At 32.7% G+C, this 15,167-nt stretch overlaps 2 protein-coding genes across 5 annotated transcripts in view; both read left to right on the forward strand.

Annotated features, from left to right (window-relative positions):
* The window catches only part of LOC146997003 (uncharacterized), a 32,709-nt gene extending 31,173 nt beyond the window's left edge, over positions 1 to 1,536 (forward strand). The window contains exon 3 of the mRNA XM_085816430.1: positions 1,436 to 1,536. The gene's annotated coding sequence lies outside the window, so the exon portion shown is untranslated. The remainder of the gene's footprint in view (positions 1 to 1,435) is intronic.
* The window catches only part of LOC146997001 (uncharacterized), a 458,848-nt gene that overhangs the window by 184,206 nt on the left and 259,475 nt on the right, over positions 1 to 15,167 (forward strand). The gene's annotated exons all lie outside the window — the stretch shown is intronic.

Below are 15,167 nucleotides of genomic sequence, written 5' to 3' on the forward strand. Positions count from 1 at the left end.
CTTCACTAAAAGCAAATGTGATATCGTTAAGTCTTTGATGTTGACATCAGAACCACGGCTTCAAATGACTACAGAAAGAAGAAACATGACTCCTAATTCCGCAAATTCACTTTGGTCGAAAGTGCACTCTTATCCAAATGATGTTCCTTATTTCTCGAAGTCCTAGAATAACATTCTCTTCCACATCCAGAATGAATACAAATCACCTCCTACCTTGCAGAAATATTTTCCCCGATAATCATTTCTCCTGCGCACCACCTTATCGCTTGCCAAACTGCAATGTTTCCGCAATTGACATATTTGCTCGTGTTTCCTAAGGTATGAAATAATCAAGAAGAGCTGTTGCGAGATATGATGTTTTTGGTATTGCCAAACCACCATGTGTATTTTATTGCTTTCTTTATTTACTAAAGACCTGATGCATTGTAATTAAGCGATATAAGAACTTGATTTATATGCGATTACGTTTTCTTATACAAAATGTTCCAACAAGGTGCTTATGGGTTGTAATTTCATTTATTCAAAACTCAGTCTAGTTATATTTATAAAATTTTCAATAGCAAACGAAAGTTTTAAGAAAACAGTTTAAACGTTTTGGGTCAAGATACTTTTCAAAAAAAGTCTAATCCAAGAATTATTTATATGAGAAATTTTATGTAAAAACAAATGGCGCACATTTTTACGTTTGAAATTTACTGGCATATTCCATGCCAAATTTAGTAAGAGATTTCAGGTTTTTACCAGCTATAGGAAGTCAAGGATTTCTAGAATAATTTACAAAGTCAAGGACGAGTTCTGTCTATTGTTAATTGGTATTTTCATTTCCAAAATAGAACATTGAAAATTAAATTTTGAGAGAAGTCTTTTTAATTTTTTTGGCACGCTGCATAATGAGTTCATTTCAAAAAAGCTGAAAATAAAAGTATCAGTTTTCTACATTTTACTAATTATTCTTTCCTCCAATACCTAGACTTCATTTCGGAAACTTTCCTTTTGGTTATAAGAAATAAATCACAAAACAATTGACTGATGTCAATCGAAATCAGACGGAGATACTTATGTTCAAAATTATTTCATAACGAGTGCAAACTTTTTCCTCATAAAATTATGAGTGTCGGAGAAACATATGAAGAGCTAGGCTTCGTAATTTTTACAAAACAAATGACTTTAAATTTAAAAGTACCAAAGCGCAAACATTTACGTTTTTCAAAACACATTTGTACTTGCAAGTCAATGCCTACCACAAACGACCAAGATCCGGTCTGAACTTTTGCAGACAGTGCACAGACATGCGTTTCGAGTACCTTTCATTTTGGTTATTTGCGTATGCCATGTAACCTTCTCAAATATTCTCATGCTTGTGACTCAGAATTGAAATATCATTTTAACTGATATTTTTATGTGATGTGTAACAATAATTTTGTTTATTTTTCAGGATGAAGATTCAGGCCCCCTTTGCGCATACCGACTGTAATTTGAATAGCCAGTTTACAATAACAAGCTTAATAGTAACCGACCGTCATAGGAAGACGCCCGAGGCTTAAAGGAACGCGAATCTCTATCAAAGTTGCAACTTGTGTAAATGCAATTTTGACTTTTAAATTCTTTTATTTTCCCTTTCTCGTGTCAAAAATGTTTCTTTCTTCAATATTTAGTTTAATAACGTGAAACTTTAATTTAAATTTTTCTTTTCGCTATTTTTACTTTAAAAAGATTTTAAGTTCTTTCATTTTACAAAAGTAATACTGATTTTAAAAACTATAAATATTTCCTTTTGGTTTTTTATTTTAAAAAATTGCTTTTAAATTCTCACTTTATTTATTTTACAGAAATATTATATACTCTTATAAGCTAAACATATTTCTTTTTTGTATTTCCATAAATGCCATTTTTTCAAAAAATATTTTACTCCTTTTCATTAAGGGGTGTTGGAAACCCTATAGCAACAATGTTGAATTGGCAATTTTTGGATTACCTTTTCTGAAAATCTGCTGTTCTTACAGGCTTGAAGGTTTTTACGTAATTAAAGTACATCTATCACCTCGCGCTCTTACAAGCACGAGGCAGGTTCGTCTATGCGCTCGCCATAGTAGGAAAATAATCTCTATCTTTGAAATTTTATCCTCTAATTTATTACACATAACGGTACACAATATACAATAAAACAAATATCACTAGTATAGTATACATTTAATTATATACATAATATAAGGCGTGCAAAACATGTTTTAAGTAATCTCAACTATATACATAATATAAGGCGCGCAAAACATGTTTTAAGTAATCTCTTTCCACACGGCATGGCTGCCGGTCCAATCGCTAAAGTACCAAGTCTCGTATTCACGCCACCAGCCTGCCTCGATCGGTTTTTCCGAGGAATCTCGAATTCTTTTAATACGGTGTCTTTAATCATAATATTGTTATATCAATCCATTTCATCGAGAGTCGCGATCAAACTTTTAACTTTTGTTTTTAAACTCTGCAAAATAATTTTCCCTTCTTCAGATATTTTATAGAGATTAAGAATCACTTCATCATGATGTAAAAAGAACAGCCATTTCTCAGCTTTCGATGGTGGGTCAAACATAACTCCTTTCATTATTTTCAAATGTTTCAATAATCGTTTCCCTTGCTCTAAGAATCTCCTATATCTTGATAAAAATAAGAACCTTAATTTCTCATTTCCATATAAAATATACTTTCTCGGTGTCTACTGGTTTTAACGCCTGACATTCGAATCATGTTATTAACAGACATAAAAACAATTATAATTTTCTAAGTTAATATGGTTAATATATAAATTAAGAAGGACTTACCTTTGATCCCGATAGTGAAAATATCGAACGAAGAGCACAACTTGACGCTGATAACTTTAATCATGAGCACACTGCAGTGGCACGTAACTTGACATGATTACAACACGGTAATTCACATTATCCCTGATTTAACTTTTCATGATTTCACTAGGATGATGAACACTGATGATCCCATTTTACCACTCACTGGCTGTTAACTTTTTAGCACATCACGCTTTCACAAATCGGATGAATTTATTCGCACACATGGCCCTAAACGCGCCATTTTCTTTCGTCATAAAAATCTTCTCTCATCGTAGATCCATTCGTGAACTATCACCGAATTTCATTTTATAACTTTCAGTAACTTTTTACAACCATATTTATTTATTATTTTCACTATTTAGTGATTTCCTTTTTCACAATCTTATCCTATCGACTGCGCCGATTTGCACCTCGCGCCGTTTCAAGTCCGAGGCGGGTTCGGTCATTTCTCATGCACTCGCCATAATAGGAAAATAATCTCCATCAGCTTTGAAATTTTATCCACTAATTTATTAAACAATACACAATAAAACAAATACCACTACTATACATTTAGCTTAAGTTATCTCTTTGCACACGGCATGACTGCCGGTCCAACCGCAAAAGTCACAAGTCTCGTATTCTTCCCACCAGCTTGCCTCCACTCTGTTTTCCGGCGTAACTACGTCCCTTCCTTTAACCGTCTTTCGCCCCTCGCGGATAAAATGTTCTGGAAACGTCTTTCGCTAAGGGAAGTAACATCACAATACCTAGCTGAATATACTGAAAAGAGCTTTTTTATCATTTTAAATTTTAGAGTATTTTACAGTATATTTTGTTACGCATAGTAAAATTTAGCACTGATTATAATCAAAAGCTCTTTTCGGCAAATATTTGGAAGCGTAGTAAATAAGGTATAAAAATTTCAGATACCTGTGAGCAGTAGTTCTTGAGAACAGGTACTACATCGAGTATAAAAAATCACGTTCGGGGGAAAACGCGATTTTATGTAAAAATTCTCAATTATCAAAGTATTCAATGACAAATTAAAGCTAGATTTTGTACAGTCCTAATTTTCATAGAGATTAAAGAACGGTGTTTTAAGAAAGCTAAAATTGTAGAGAATTTGAAAATGCAAATATCAGAAATCCTCATTTTATGAAATGTTTTGGCTTTCATCACCCCTTCAACTATTCTATTCTTTAAAGTCCTTTCTCTTTTTTTTCTATTCTGGTAAAACTTGATATATAAATTTAATTCTTTGTCTTTTAATTTTTAATTTTATATCTCTGGTCGCATTTCTCTTTAACGATTAACATTTTGCATTTGGCTTATTATTATTATATTAAAATTATGCAAAATGAACAAACAGTAAATAATGAGATGCTCAATTAAAAACAAATACAGATTTAATGATAAAAGGGAAATTTTTAATGTCATTACAAACAAGATTTCAAGGGGTTCAAGAGGCCGTTGCCTAAAAAAAAAAGAAAACAATTCGTCGTTTCCGGAAGAAATGAAACTTTAAAAAATATTTTCGTTGTCACAAAAACCAAACTTTTTGAAACATTACGTTATTCAAACTCTTACGTCACTTCCGAGTGTCACGTTATCTAAGATGGCATAGGTTTCGGCTACGTACCCAAGCCTCTGGCATCTCCTGAGGGCGGTTGGTTACTACACCTGAACCAACGATAGTGAACTTCCGGTGATATCCTTCTGTCTGTACCTGAATGAAACTGGCTCTATTTGACGGCACACTAGCGAAACACTAAAAAGTCATGATTTAAACGACGATGATTTGAATAATTTAACTGGAATTTTGAGGACGACAATTTAGATTAACTGCTGCTGATTTTTTATTTAGGTGGTCGTGAGTATATGGTTTAGTGATGAAGAGTATGAATAATTGAGTAGGATGATAATAAAACTTTAGGTGATCGGGCTTTGTATCTAGGTGAAGTTTTTTTATTCTGACGACGACTTCAATGATGATGATGAAGATGATACATAGGATGGTTTAGAATGACTGCTGTGATTTGGGTGATGATGGTTTATCTTATTCTGACGATGATCATGGTGACGCGATATACATGATGGTTAAAATGACGATGTGTATTAAGTGATAATAAATATTTAGATGAATTTGATGGTGACATAGTTTTGACTGATGACGATTTTATACATGATGTGAGAGTGATTTATATAATACTTTAGAGGAGTTAGACAATAAAGACGATGATTAAATGAGGATGAAGAAGATGATGATTTGGTTGATATTGCTTTCTATTTAGATGATCTGGAAGATTATGATTTATCTATCTCGACGATGATAATGGTGATGATGACATATACGACGGTTTAAACTGAAGGTATGATTTCGATGATGATGATTATTTAAATGATGGTTTTGAATTATCTGGTGATAATTTTATAATTTCTTTCTTGGTTATTCAGATAACAATTTTGATGGTGATTTAGAAGTTTGAGGTGATAAAGACGATGATCAAATGATACTGCTTTTTATTTAGTTGATTTGAGCTATAATGATTTATCTTAATTTGGCGATATTTTCAATGACGATGATGATGATAATATATATATATATGATGGTTTAACATGAAGATGTGTTTTGGGTAGTTATGCTTAGTTAGATGTCTTAGATTAGCAGATGAAGTTGATTGGATTTAGAAGGAAATTTATATATATGATGATTTCAATGAGTTAGATATTGATTTAGATGAAGGTATATTCATTTGATAATGATTATTTAAACAATAAGAGGGTCGTCCAAAAAATTACTTTGCCGTAAACCATAAAAAACAAAGTCTTATTACCTGGAAAAACCTATTGCAAAAGATACAGCTATATTTCTGCTACTTCTCAGCATAAGAAACATCGGAACTATACCAATTGTCATAGCGTCGGTTACCTATTTCCATTAGAGTGTCATAGAAGTCTGTCGCCTGGGAAGAAAGGCAGCCCGTCACATTTGTCTGCAACATTTCACCTGTAGGAAAGTGTGCCCAGACAAGAACGTCTTCAGGTGCAATAACACGTGGAAGTACTTAACAGCAAGATCGAAGCCATAGAATGGATGGTCAGACATCTCCCAGCGAAACGTCTGCAACATATATTTTGTGGAATTCCCCGTATGCGTCCGATGTTGTCGTAGGACACCACAACACCAGCACTGAGCATCCCAAACCATTTGTTCTGAATGGCTCTTCAGATGTTCTCTAGTAAAGCGCAATAAAGATCAGCTTTCACCGGAGCACCACTCGCCAATACGTCAATGAGCAGAATGCCTTTACTATCCCAGAATACCGTGGACTTCAATTTCCGTGCATAGACTGAGGATCGTCCGGCGCGTGGATCCCTGTGACGCCAATCAATTGTGAGTTGCTGTTTTCTGTGGTGAAGTGAGCTACCCACATCTCATCACCTGTAACGATTCTGTTAAATTGCGTTCAATAAACTGATTTATGTATCTGCTGCCTCTAGTTCTTTGTGTTTAAGTTTTGAGTATTCGAAATGGAACTCAAATACAATCAATCATATATATAGATTACATATCAATTCATATATTTGAATTAAATACATATTTACTTACCGGCCCGAAACTTTCTTAACACGTTGAGCGCGGCGCCGGTCTCTGGGGATTGACAGTGAACTTTCCGTGTGGCCGGCGTCGGTCCCTGGGAACCGGCACTGGAATTTTCGTTTGCCTGGCGTCGTTCCACGGAACCGACAGTATAAGTTAAAAAATAAATATAGTCTCAATGAAATGTGATCAAATTTAGCATTAATGAAATGTATTGAAACATTCTAAACAAAAACACGGCTTAGCTTTAAGGCTTAGCTCGCTGCCGGCTGAACGGAAAGGACAGCAAATTCGGCGCCGAACTCAGCGTGTTAATTAGAAAGCTACCGCTCGGCCTTAAAAACGCACAGCAGTTTGGTTTAAATAACCATTGATAACACTATTCTATAACGTTCTTTCTATAACGTTCTATAACGTATTATTCTATAACGTTCTTTCTATAACGTATTATTCTATAACGTTCTTTGTACGTTAAAGTACATATAGCACAAGAGTGTGCAAGGAAACTGATATATAACAAATTTATTTAATATTTTTCATATAATAAGGATAATTTCAAACTGTAATCATAATTCTAAAAATCCATGACATTATCGAATTGAGACCTGTTTCGATGTCAGATATATCTCGTAATGAAATCTGATATTTTTTGAAATTTAACAACTAATTTTTCGAGGTATTTGACAGTCCAATCTGTATAAGTTTCATTTATTTGTTTAAATGTTTGTAAAGTGTTATCACAGATTTTCATAAAAAAGGGTGTGAGAGATAATTGATAAAATTGATAGATAGAAATGGAGGGAATATTATGCATTTGTTCAGAAACATAAACGTAGTATTTGTGAGATTTCTCGCACAGCCAAATTATAATTGTTTTGTTATTTCTTTTTTTTCATATTTAATTCTTTTAAATTAATTTCTCAAAGTTTGTCATAATTTATGTGACTCAACTAGGTACGAAAAATTGATTCGGAATGTAAAAGAAATATATGTATTCTGTAACATTATTTTTTGTAAAGTTTAATTTTTTTTAATTAACAAGGTCTGTAACCAATGTTTGCACTTATTTAATGCACGGAGTTCCAAGCAGTTTCACTCATCATCCTACAAGCTGCAATAAACACAAAAACACAACTCTGAAAATGAAATATTCTAACAAGGATTGTAAAGCCAAAGGCATATAACTAGTCTCCTCTGTATGCTCAGATCATTCAATATGATTTCTCTCACAGCTTATACATTTTCAGATGAGTTACTCACGTTCGTTTTTAAAGGTAATCAAAATAATGTAAAACTGCAATTAAAAAGATTAAAATTTCGACAAATTGACTAAATGAAATATATATTCGCTGGTCGCTTAAAATTGCTTCAACGGTACCTAGTTCCAAATTGCAAGATGGGTATTCCACACACGGATAATCGAGAATTAGTATAACATTCTACAGCAAAACATTGCAAATTCCGTGCTTTTTTCATATAATGCATTCATGCTGTCAGATTTATTATGTCTAATATTATAATATTATTGTAAAATTACGGCCGGTAGAAATCATTCCTTGAAAATGAAGGCCCCTTGCCACCTTCTTGATGACTAATTTCAAATGGATAATTCAAACGTGGCGAAAAGAGAAATATTAAAATTTTCAAAAATTCGTGTTTACGGTTTTTTAATACCTAGATTTACCACTGCTAACTAATATTATGATATAATAATATATTAATAATTAGTCAAATGAAATTTATGTGGCTTCGTGTCAACCACTTAGTATTTTTAACGCTGTGTTTGAGCAAAAACAGAATATTGTTTATTTAAGCTATAATAAACATCCTACAGTAACATTTAGTTATTGTACATTGTTTTTTATCAGCACTTACGAGCTGAAGTTTCGTCTTATTAAACTATCCATATTGGTGTTTTTCATGCTCCTATATTGTTTTTGTATATAAATAATGGAAATTACAATTGGGATGATCAGTTCCATAAAACTCTCAGTATTCTGCAATCCTAACCACATGACCAATGGTGCCCCAAACATACAAGAAACAAACAGGTATTTACAAGTAGGAATGATTTTCGAAACGTTTGCTTAAACTCAAAACAAAATAAAACAAAAGGGTCGAATCAAAATGTTAATGTTTCATAAAAATGTGCAGGATAATGTTAGATGTAAAGCCTGTTTTCGTTTCCCTGGCAGACGTACTAGGAAGTTTCATAAATGAAAGTTTTCTCTTTTGGTGGGATAGTGGCTGTGACCTATACATCGAGCATTCATTGCTGGACAGTACGTGTATAATTACAGATAGATAGAGATAAGTAATTAATAGAGTATTTGACATATATAAACTCATCATTCAGATCTTCGAAAGTGTTCAAATAGTAAAAACACGATACCGTATGCTTTCACCACTTCACTTATGATGTAGACTATGCCCATATGAGGTACTTCTCCCTGTTAGAGTTAACTAAATCTTAGCTATTGAAATATAGCATTTTCAAATTCTTTCCATTTGAATTTAACATGAATAATTTTACTCTGATCTCTCTCTTTCTTTTCTGTTTGTTTCTTACTTCTAGCCATCTATATCCAGTTCTATATCTTCTACTTGTGCCTCTGATATTTAATGTAACGGCATTTTGCTTTAGAGTAAATAGATTTAAATTAATTAAAAATTACATTCCTATTTTCAAAATACTTTTATTAATATTTCAAGGTAAACATTTTGATATTCGTCAAATGGAACTCGAACCTAAAATTTAATTTTTATTAAATCTTTAATCTATTTCCAGCACTATGCATAAAAATGCCCTTTCTTGTTAAAATAACGAAACTGATTTTAGATTTACTAGTAATGAATCAAATTGCAAATTGCTTAGTTGACATTTTTCAGCTCTCAGAGTACATTCCATTTAACTATGCAGTAAATCGAATGATTGTTTGCAGTTAACAATATGTAAAAAGCTGTTTGGGCCAGGTCGAGAAACAGGTGGTTTACATCTGGAGGAAACGAATTTTTGACAATGTCTATATACTATATATAAACGAATAATTAGAAACTTCCGCGTAATGCTCTTATGAAATAATTCACTGTATATTAGAAAAGTACGAGAAACAGACGCATATTTTTTCAAATGAAAAAAATCGAAAAATTATGTGCTTACTAAAATCAAAAATCTCAGGCGAACAACAAATAAGGCCTTGTAAGGCCTTATGTATTGTTCCTTATAAGTTATGTGAATTTCCTTATAAGGCCTATTAAATTATACACACTTTTTGCTGCTGATCATTTAAATTTATTTCTTCGAATTGCTCTTTCAAACTTGAATACCCGATTCCTAAAAGAAAGTTGCTGATTTTGAAATAATGTATACTGCTTAATTTTGGTCGTGCGTTTATGAATTTTTTCTAATTTTATTTCTTTATTAGCGGAAGTACCCGATGTCAATTAAGTTAGATTGAAAGCAATGTATCTAACAACAGAGAGAACGATACCGTTGTAATCCTTCTCTAACGATGTAAAAAATACGATTCATAGTTATACATTTTTCAGTCTGGTGCGATATGCAACCCCACATAAAAAATTTCGATAGAAAAATATAATTCTCTCTCATTGTATCAGAAGCAATGTCACTCAGCTTTTAGTGATTTTCGTCTTTCTAATCAAATGGCCATAACAGCTCAAGTTCCATCCAATATTTCACCTATATTCAACTTTAGTCGATTCAATGTCGCAAAATATTTATCATAATTGATGAGAAATCAATAACGCAAACAAACAAACAAACACACAAACAGACATTCTTCTTTATATATATAGGTTATGTAAAATTGACAATTTTTTTTATTAACAAAATGTAAGATTTGCAAGCGAGCAGTAGCAACACTTTTCGAAATAAAACAATTCTATCTTCAACGCCCGAGACTGTTACCACTAGGAAAAATGAGTGCGAAAATTAGAACTTTCAGAATTTTTAATTAGTATTTTCGCTCATGAAAGTGGTTAAGATGAGAATAGTCGAAATGGCTTCCCTCGAATTTTCGGAATCGGGAATAACGTATTTAATGTTTGGGAAAGCTATTTTTATTTCATCTTTTATCTATTTTCGTATTTTAACGAACTCTAGGATTTGAAAGAGAGCAATGGTAACAACTTTCGAAATAAAGCAGATTTTCGTCTCCAGCTTGCGAGACTGTTGCCACTCGAAAAATGAGAAAGAAAATTATCGTTTTTCCGAGTTTTTATTTATAGCTCTGATTTTAGCTACTTTTTTTTTTTTTTTTTTTTTTTTTTTTTTTTTTTTTTGAGAAACGTGACGTCGACCTAATTGTAGAATGTTTGGTGGTGATAGCTATAGTAGTGACCGAGTTATGAGAGGACAAACACACAAACTTTCTTCTTTATATACTATATAGATAACAAGTATGAAACTTTCCCAAATGTAAGTATACGAACCGCGAGACTGTATTAAAATTTGGATTTACTTATTTGTCAAAAAAGAATTTTTTTAAAAATTTGACATCGCCAAAACATGAATATTTTCGTGATTTAAAAACATTTCCATAACTGGAAGTATATTACTACAAGCAACGATCGCAAAAATAAAGGTCGTGTAGGGACTTTTAAGCCGGATAAAGGATGTTGGTGTACATATACGTGAGCATATACATATACGGTTGGTACAGCTAACCTGCAATATAAAGAGAGAAGCAAGCCTACTCTTTAGAAAATTTCAATATTCTTCGGCTAATCGTTTTTGAGTTATGCGAGATACATACACACATATATTATATCTACATACATACAGAGAACACGAAAAAATCCCTTTTAAATGCATTATAAAATATACTATGAAAAGGAAGAAGTCTTTATTCTGTCCGTATGAGATGTCGCACAAAAATCATCCAAATGGATTCAGATATGGACAAAATGGATATTTCCACTGAAATGTGATACTTGAAAATTTTCGTAATTATAATACTTCCTTTATATTGTAAAATGCAGTAATAAAATATTACCTAAATGGGAAATCTTAAATAGATGAGAATTAGTACCAGAATTCCACAGCTATAATTTTAAGAAGTGGTCGTAAAAAAAAAGTGGTTCGCTGAGAACTTCGTTCTAAAAGTTCAAGCAATAACTAAAACATTTTCGAATAAATTGTGTGTGAAAACTGTATGTCCCGTCGTTCAAAAGTAGTGGACTGTAAATTCACTTGATGTTCCCTCAGTTTAGAACCCAAGAAACCTCAGAGTCATAATGTTGACCGAAACTACTTTATTGGCTTTCAAACATTAAGTTGGCTGAGGAACGGCGAAGAACACTTTGACACCTCTGACTTCAGTAGCGGCTCACCAAGTAAACTCGGGAGAACCTCTGCTTAGTTGAAACTCACAGCAAATTAAAAGCTCTAAACCCGAGCTTTACGATCCTAACAAATTTGTGTCTGCGCCTCTCCCCGGTACAAAGAGAGAAATACAATTTGCGTAACATAGAACTAAAATATTTAATCCTTTGCGGCGCACTGTACGTTAAAGTCGGAATTTCAGCAAGAAACGTTGTATTCAGTCTATTTAGTCCTAAATAAGTATACAGGTAAAATTTTGTAAAAATTGCACTTACCGTTTTAATTCTGTGGGTGTTCCATGAGGTGGAACACTGCGCCGCCAGAGCTTTGAAAAGTGCGACTAAGCGAGCATTGCAGTGAAGCACGAAAATGAGTAGAAGCGTTTGCATAAGAATGAAAAAACTCTGTATTATGGCTGTATACATGGTTTCCTGGATATACACAATATTCTTGAATATATACGGATAAATGAGATACATATCTACATACACAAGTCCTATATACAAAAATGTTTATAAATTTTCCTATTTCTTATCTTCGTGAAATTGTTCAAAGCAAGTCACACCTTTTTGATGGAAGCACAAACCAACTAAGATTAAAATAATTAACTACGATTAATATTAACAAAAAAGAAAAATAAGCTTATAATATATAGATACACGAAAAATATCTACACAATTATTGAAAATAAACGGGAATGAGACTAAAAAGGCAGCAAAAATTTCGCGTAGGTCTAAGTAAAGATGAGTCAAGCTACTAATGAAATTCCCGCCTAAAAACTACCCCCAAAAATTTCGAGATGCCAATATTAATGCTTTCATAACACAAAAACCACCTCGCCCCTCAATGCTGCTTTGTTTGAATTCATTCCCTACCCAAAAAAAATCAACAGAAACAGAAAACGAAAACAACGGATGTTCTCTCCTGAGAGCACAGATGTTCTGATTAGTAAGAGCATGAGATTGCTAAAGGCGCAGTGTTCCCGCTAATGGAACACCTGGTTTTATTCAATGATTCTGCGTATGATTTTTGTATGAAAGATTAAAAAAATAATTTGGAGTACAGCCAGCAAAATTATGCCTATCTTTCTCCAAATAAAATTTTTATATCATTAAAAAAATAGAGAAAATTACTTGAAAAAATGGATTTTAATAACACATAATAAATTAACGTTATGTGTCTCCTTGTGATATGCTGCTATCTACGGTTTAAAAAGAAAAGTTCAAAGTATATTATAAAAGCATTTTTATCTATTTACGGTTGAATTTAGAGGCTTTCGAAGCGATTCAATTTGGGTGTTCCATGTAGTGGCACACTGAGACACAGAAGCTTAACCATATTTTAGAATCATTTATAAAAATATATAAATGTAAAGTTAAATATAAAATATTCGTTTCAAAGCGATCGTTGACGATTCCATATCTCTTTAGTCTTCCGTTGATGCGGTCATCTTAGAGAGACATTGTGAAAAACCTATATTTACTTATTTTCTCAGAAACATCGGTCATCTTAGGATGGTAATCGACAAGAGGATTTATTGTACCTATATTTTCTTTTTGTAAAATTCTGCGTTTACATTTTCTAGATCTAAATTTAAATTTGATCTTTCTCAAAAAAATAGTGTGAAAATGAATGCATTTCCGTTAATAATCTATTCCGTTAATAACTCTATCTGGCTTTAGGGGTCCAGAGGTAAAGTCGTTGAACGCTGGTAGCTAGACCCAGCACAAAAACACGCTGCTTGAGAATTTTGTGGTTTTTCTAATGTGTAATGTGCGTACGAAACTTTTCCTGAGAAAGTCCTCCCCAAACGCTTCCCTCCCCTTAGGAAAAGAGCCCTAACGTGCTCTTCCAATAATCCAATAAATATAAATACGGTACTGAAATATTACGTAGTTCATCCTGACTTGTGTCATCACAACTAACGAATCGCAACATGCAAAGGATACTTATATAAAAGGATTACTTTGAAGAAGCTGAAGGAAAAAGAACAAAAGAAGTCTTAATTTTATTCAAAGAACATAATATTAGAAATTTCAGACATGCATAAAACTTTTAAATACATTTAATCTAAAATAAATGCTCCTTTTCCCTTTTTTAATTTTTTAAAAATATATTGTTCATGAAGAACTGCCAATACAACTTTATGAAATGACTTAATTAAATAATAACGTTTAATAGTTAAGTAAATAAATTTAAAATTCTCTTAAAATAAAAATTAAATACTGCGTAGTACTCCCATACGTATCATTAATTTTCTACTTCCTTTCAACTTTTCAATGCAAGAGTTCCTTCTTGGATTTTTAGCAAAAAATTATTAATGAAAGGAAATATATGAAATATAGAGGTAAAAATATTCCTCATTCTTACTCGCACCTAGAATTCATTACTCGAATACGCACCAGCACCTTTTAAATGTAGAAAAGATATATCTGCAGAATAATCGTCATGCGATTATTTTATTTACTCTCTTTTATAGGAATATATTTTCCACGACGATATTTTTCAACTGCGAAGTTTTGGAACCTCTTTCTGTTCTTCGTCGATGTTTTGTACCACGATTGTTTTCTTCGATGATGTTTTAGACTTACGATATGTTTTCCTGCCTTCTTTTCTCCCACATGTTTTCTACAACGAAGTTTCCCTCTTACGTTGTTTTCTCCGCTACGTTTTCGTTCGCGATGTCTTCGTCGGACCTCCTAGAATTCACTCGCAAGCAAGCGAAATAATCGTTCCATTTAGACTCTTGTCCTTCGACAAAATAATACCTGGCCCATTATGGATTAATGCAAATGTACAGAGACGTATAAGATTATGGGGTTCATTTAAAAATGACTTTTCAGTCCACTTTCATATTAGTTTGATTACCATTAAAAACGAACATGAGAAAGGTGTCTAAAAATTTGCGTCTTATACTTAGGAATTTTTGAATAAGATTACAATCAATTTTTTTTTTCTTATGGTTGGCACTTGCCTATGTCGGCATCGTCCTGCCCTAAGGCCAGATCGGTAGTCTCTTTATCATGGAGGCGCCTAGTAGGCGGGACATCATTGCCTCCTATGAAGGGACAGACAATTTTACATCCATGCCTTCTCCGGGATTCGAACCTGAGCCCTACGGTATCGCACTCAGGTTTCCCTAACCACCATAACGCTAAAAAAAGGCTTGCAGCTACAGATTTGATTTTATTCATGATTTATCATTATAGTCGTTAGAATATTTTATTCTCACAATTAAATATTGTTTTTTTTTTTTTTTTTTTTTTTTTTTTTTTAAGCTTGTACAACGATGATTCAAATTTTAGTGTTTTTCCAGCATCAAAGCGGTTGCGCACATTGATTACAGACATGTTGTTTAAAAAAATAAAATTTACGAAAAAAAAATGCAGATCAATTTTTT

The sequence above is a fragment of the Stegodyphus dumicola genome, chromosome 5 (assembly GCF_044657685.1).
Source record: "Stegodyphus dumicola isolate Sdum_Otavi_A_Nest chromosome 5, ASM4465768v1".
NCBI lineage: Eukaryota > Metazoa > Arthropoda > Arachnida > Araneae > Eresidae > Stegodyphus > Stegodyphus dumicola.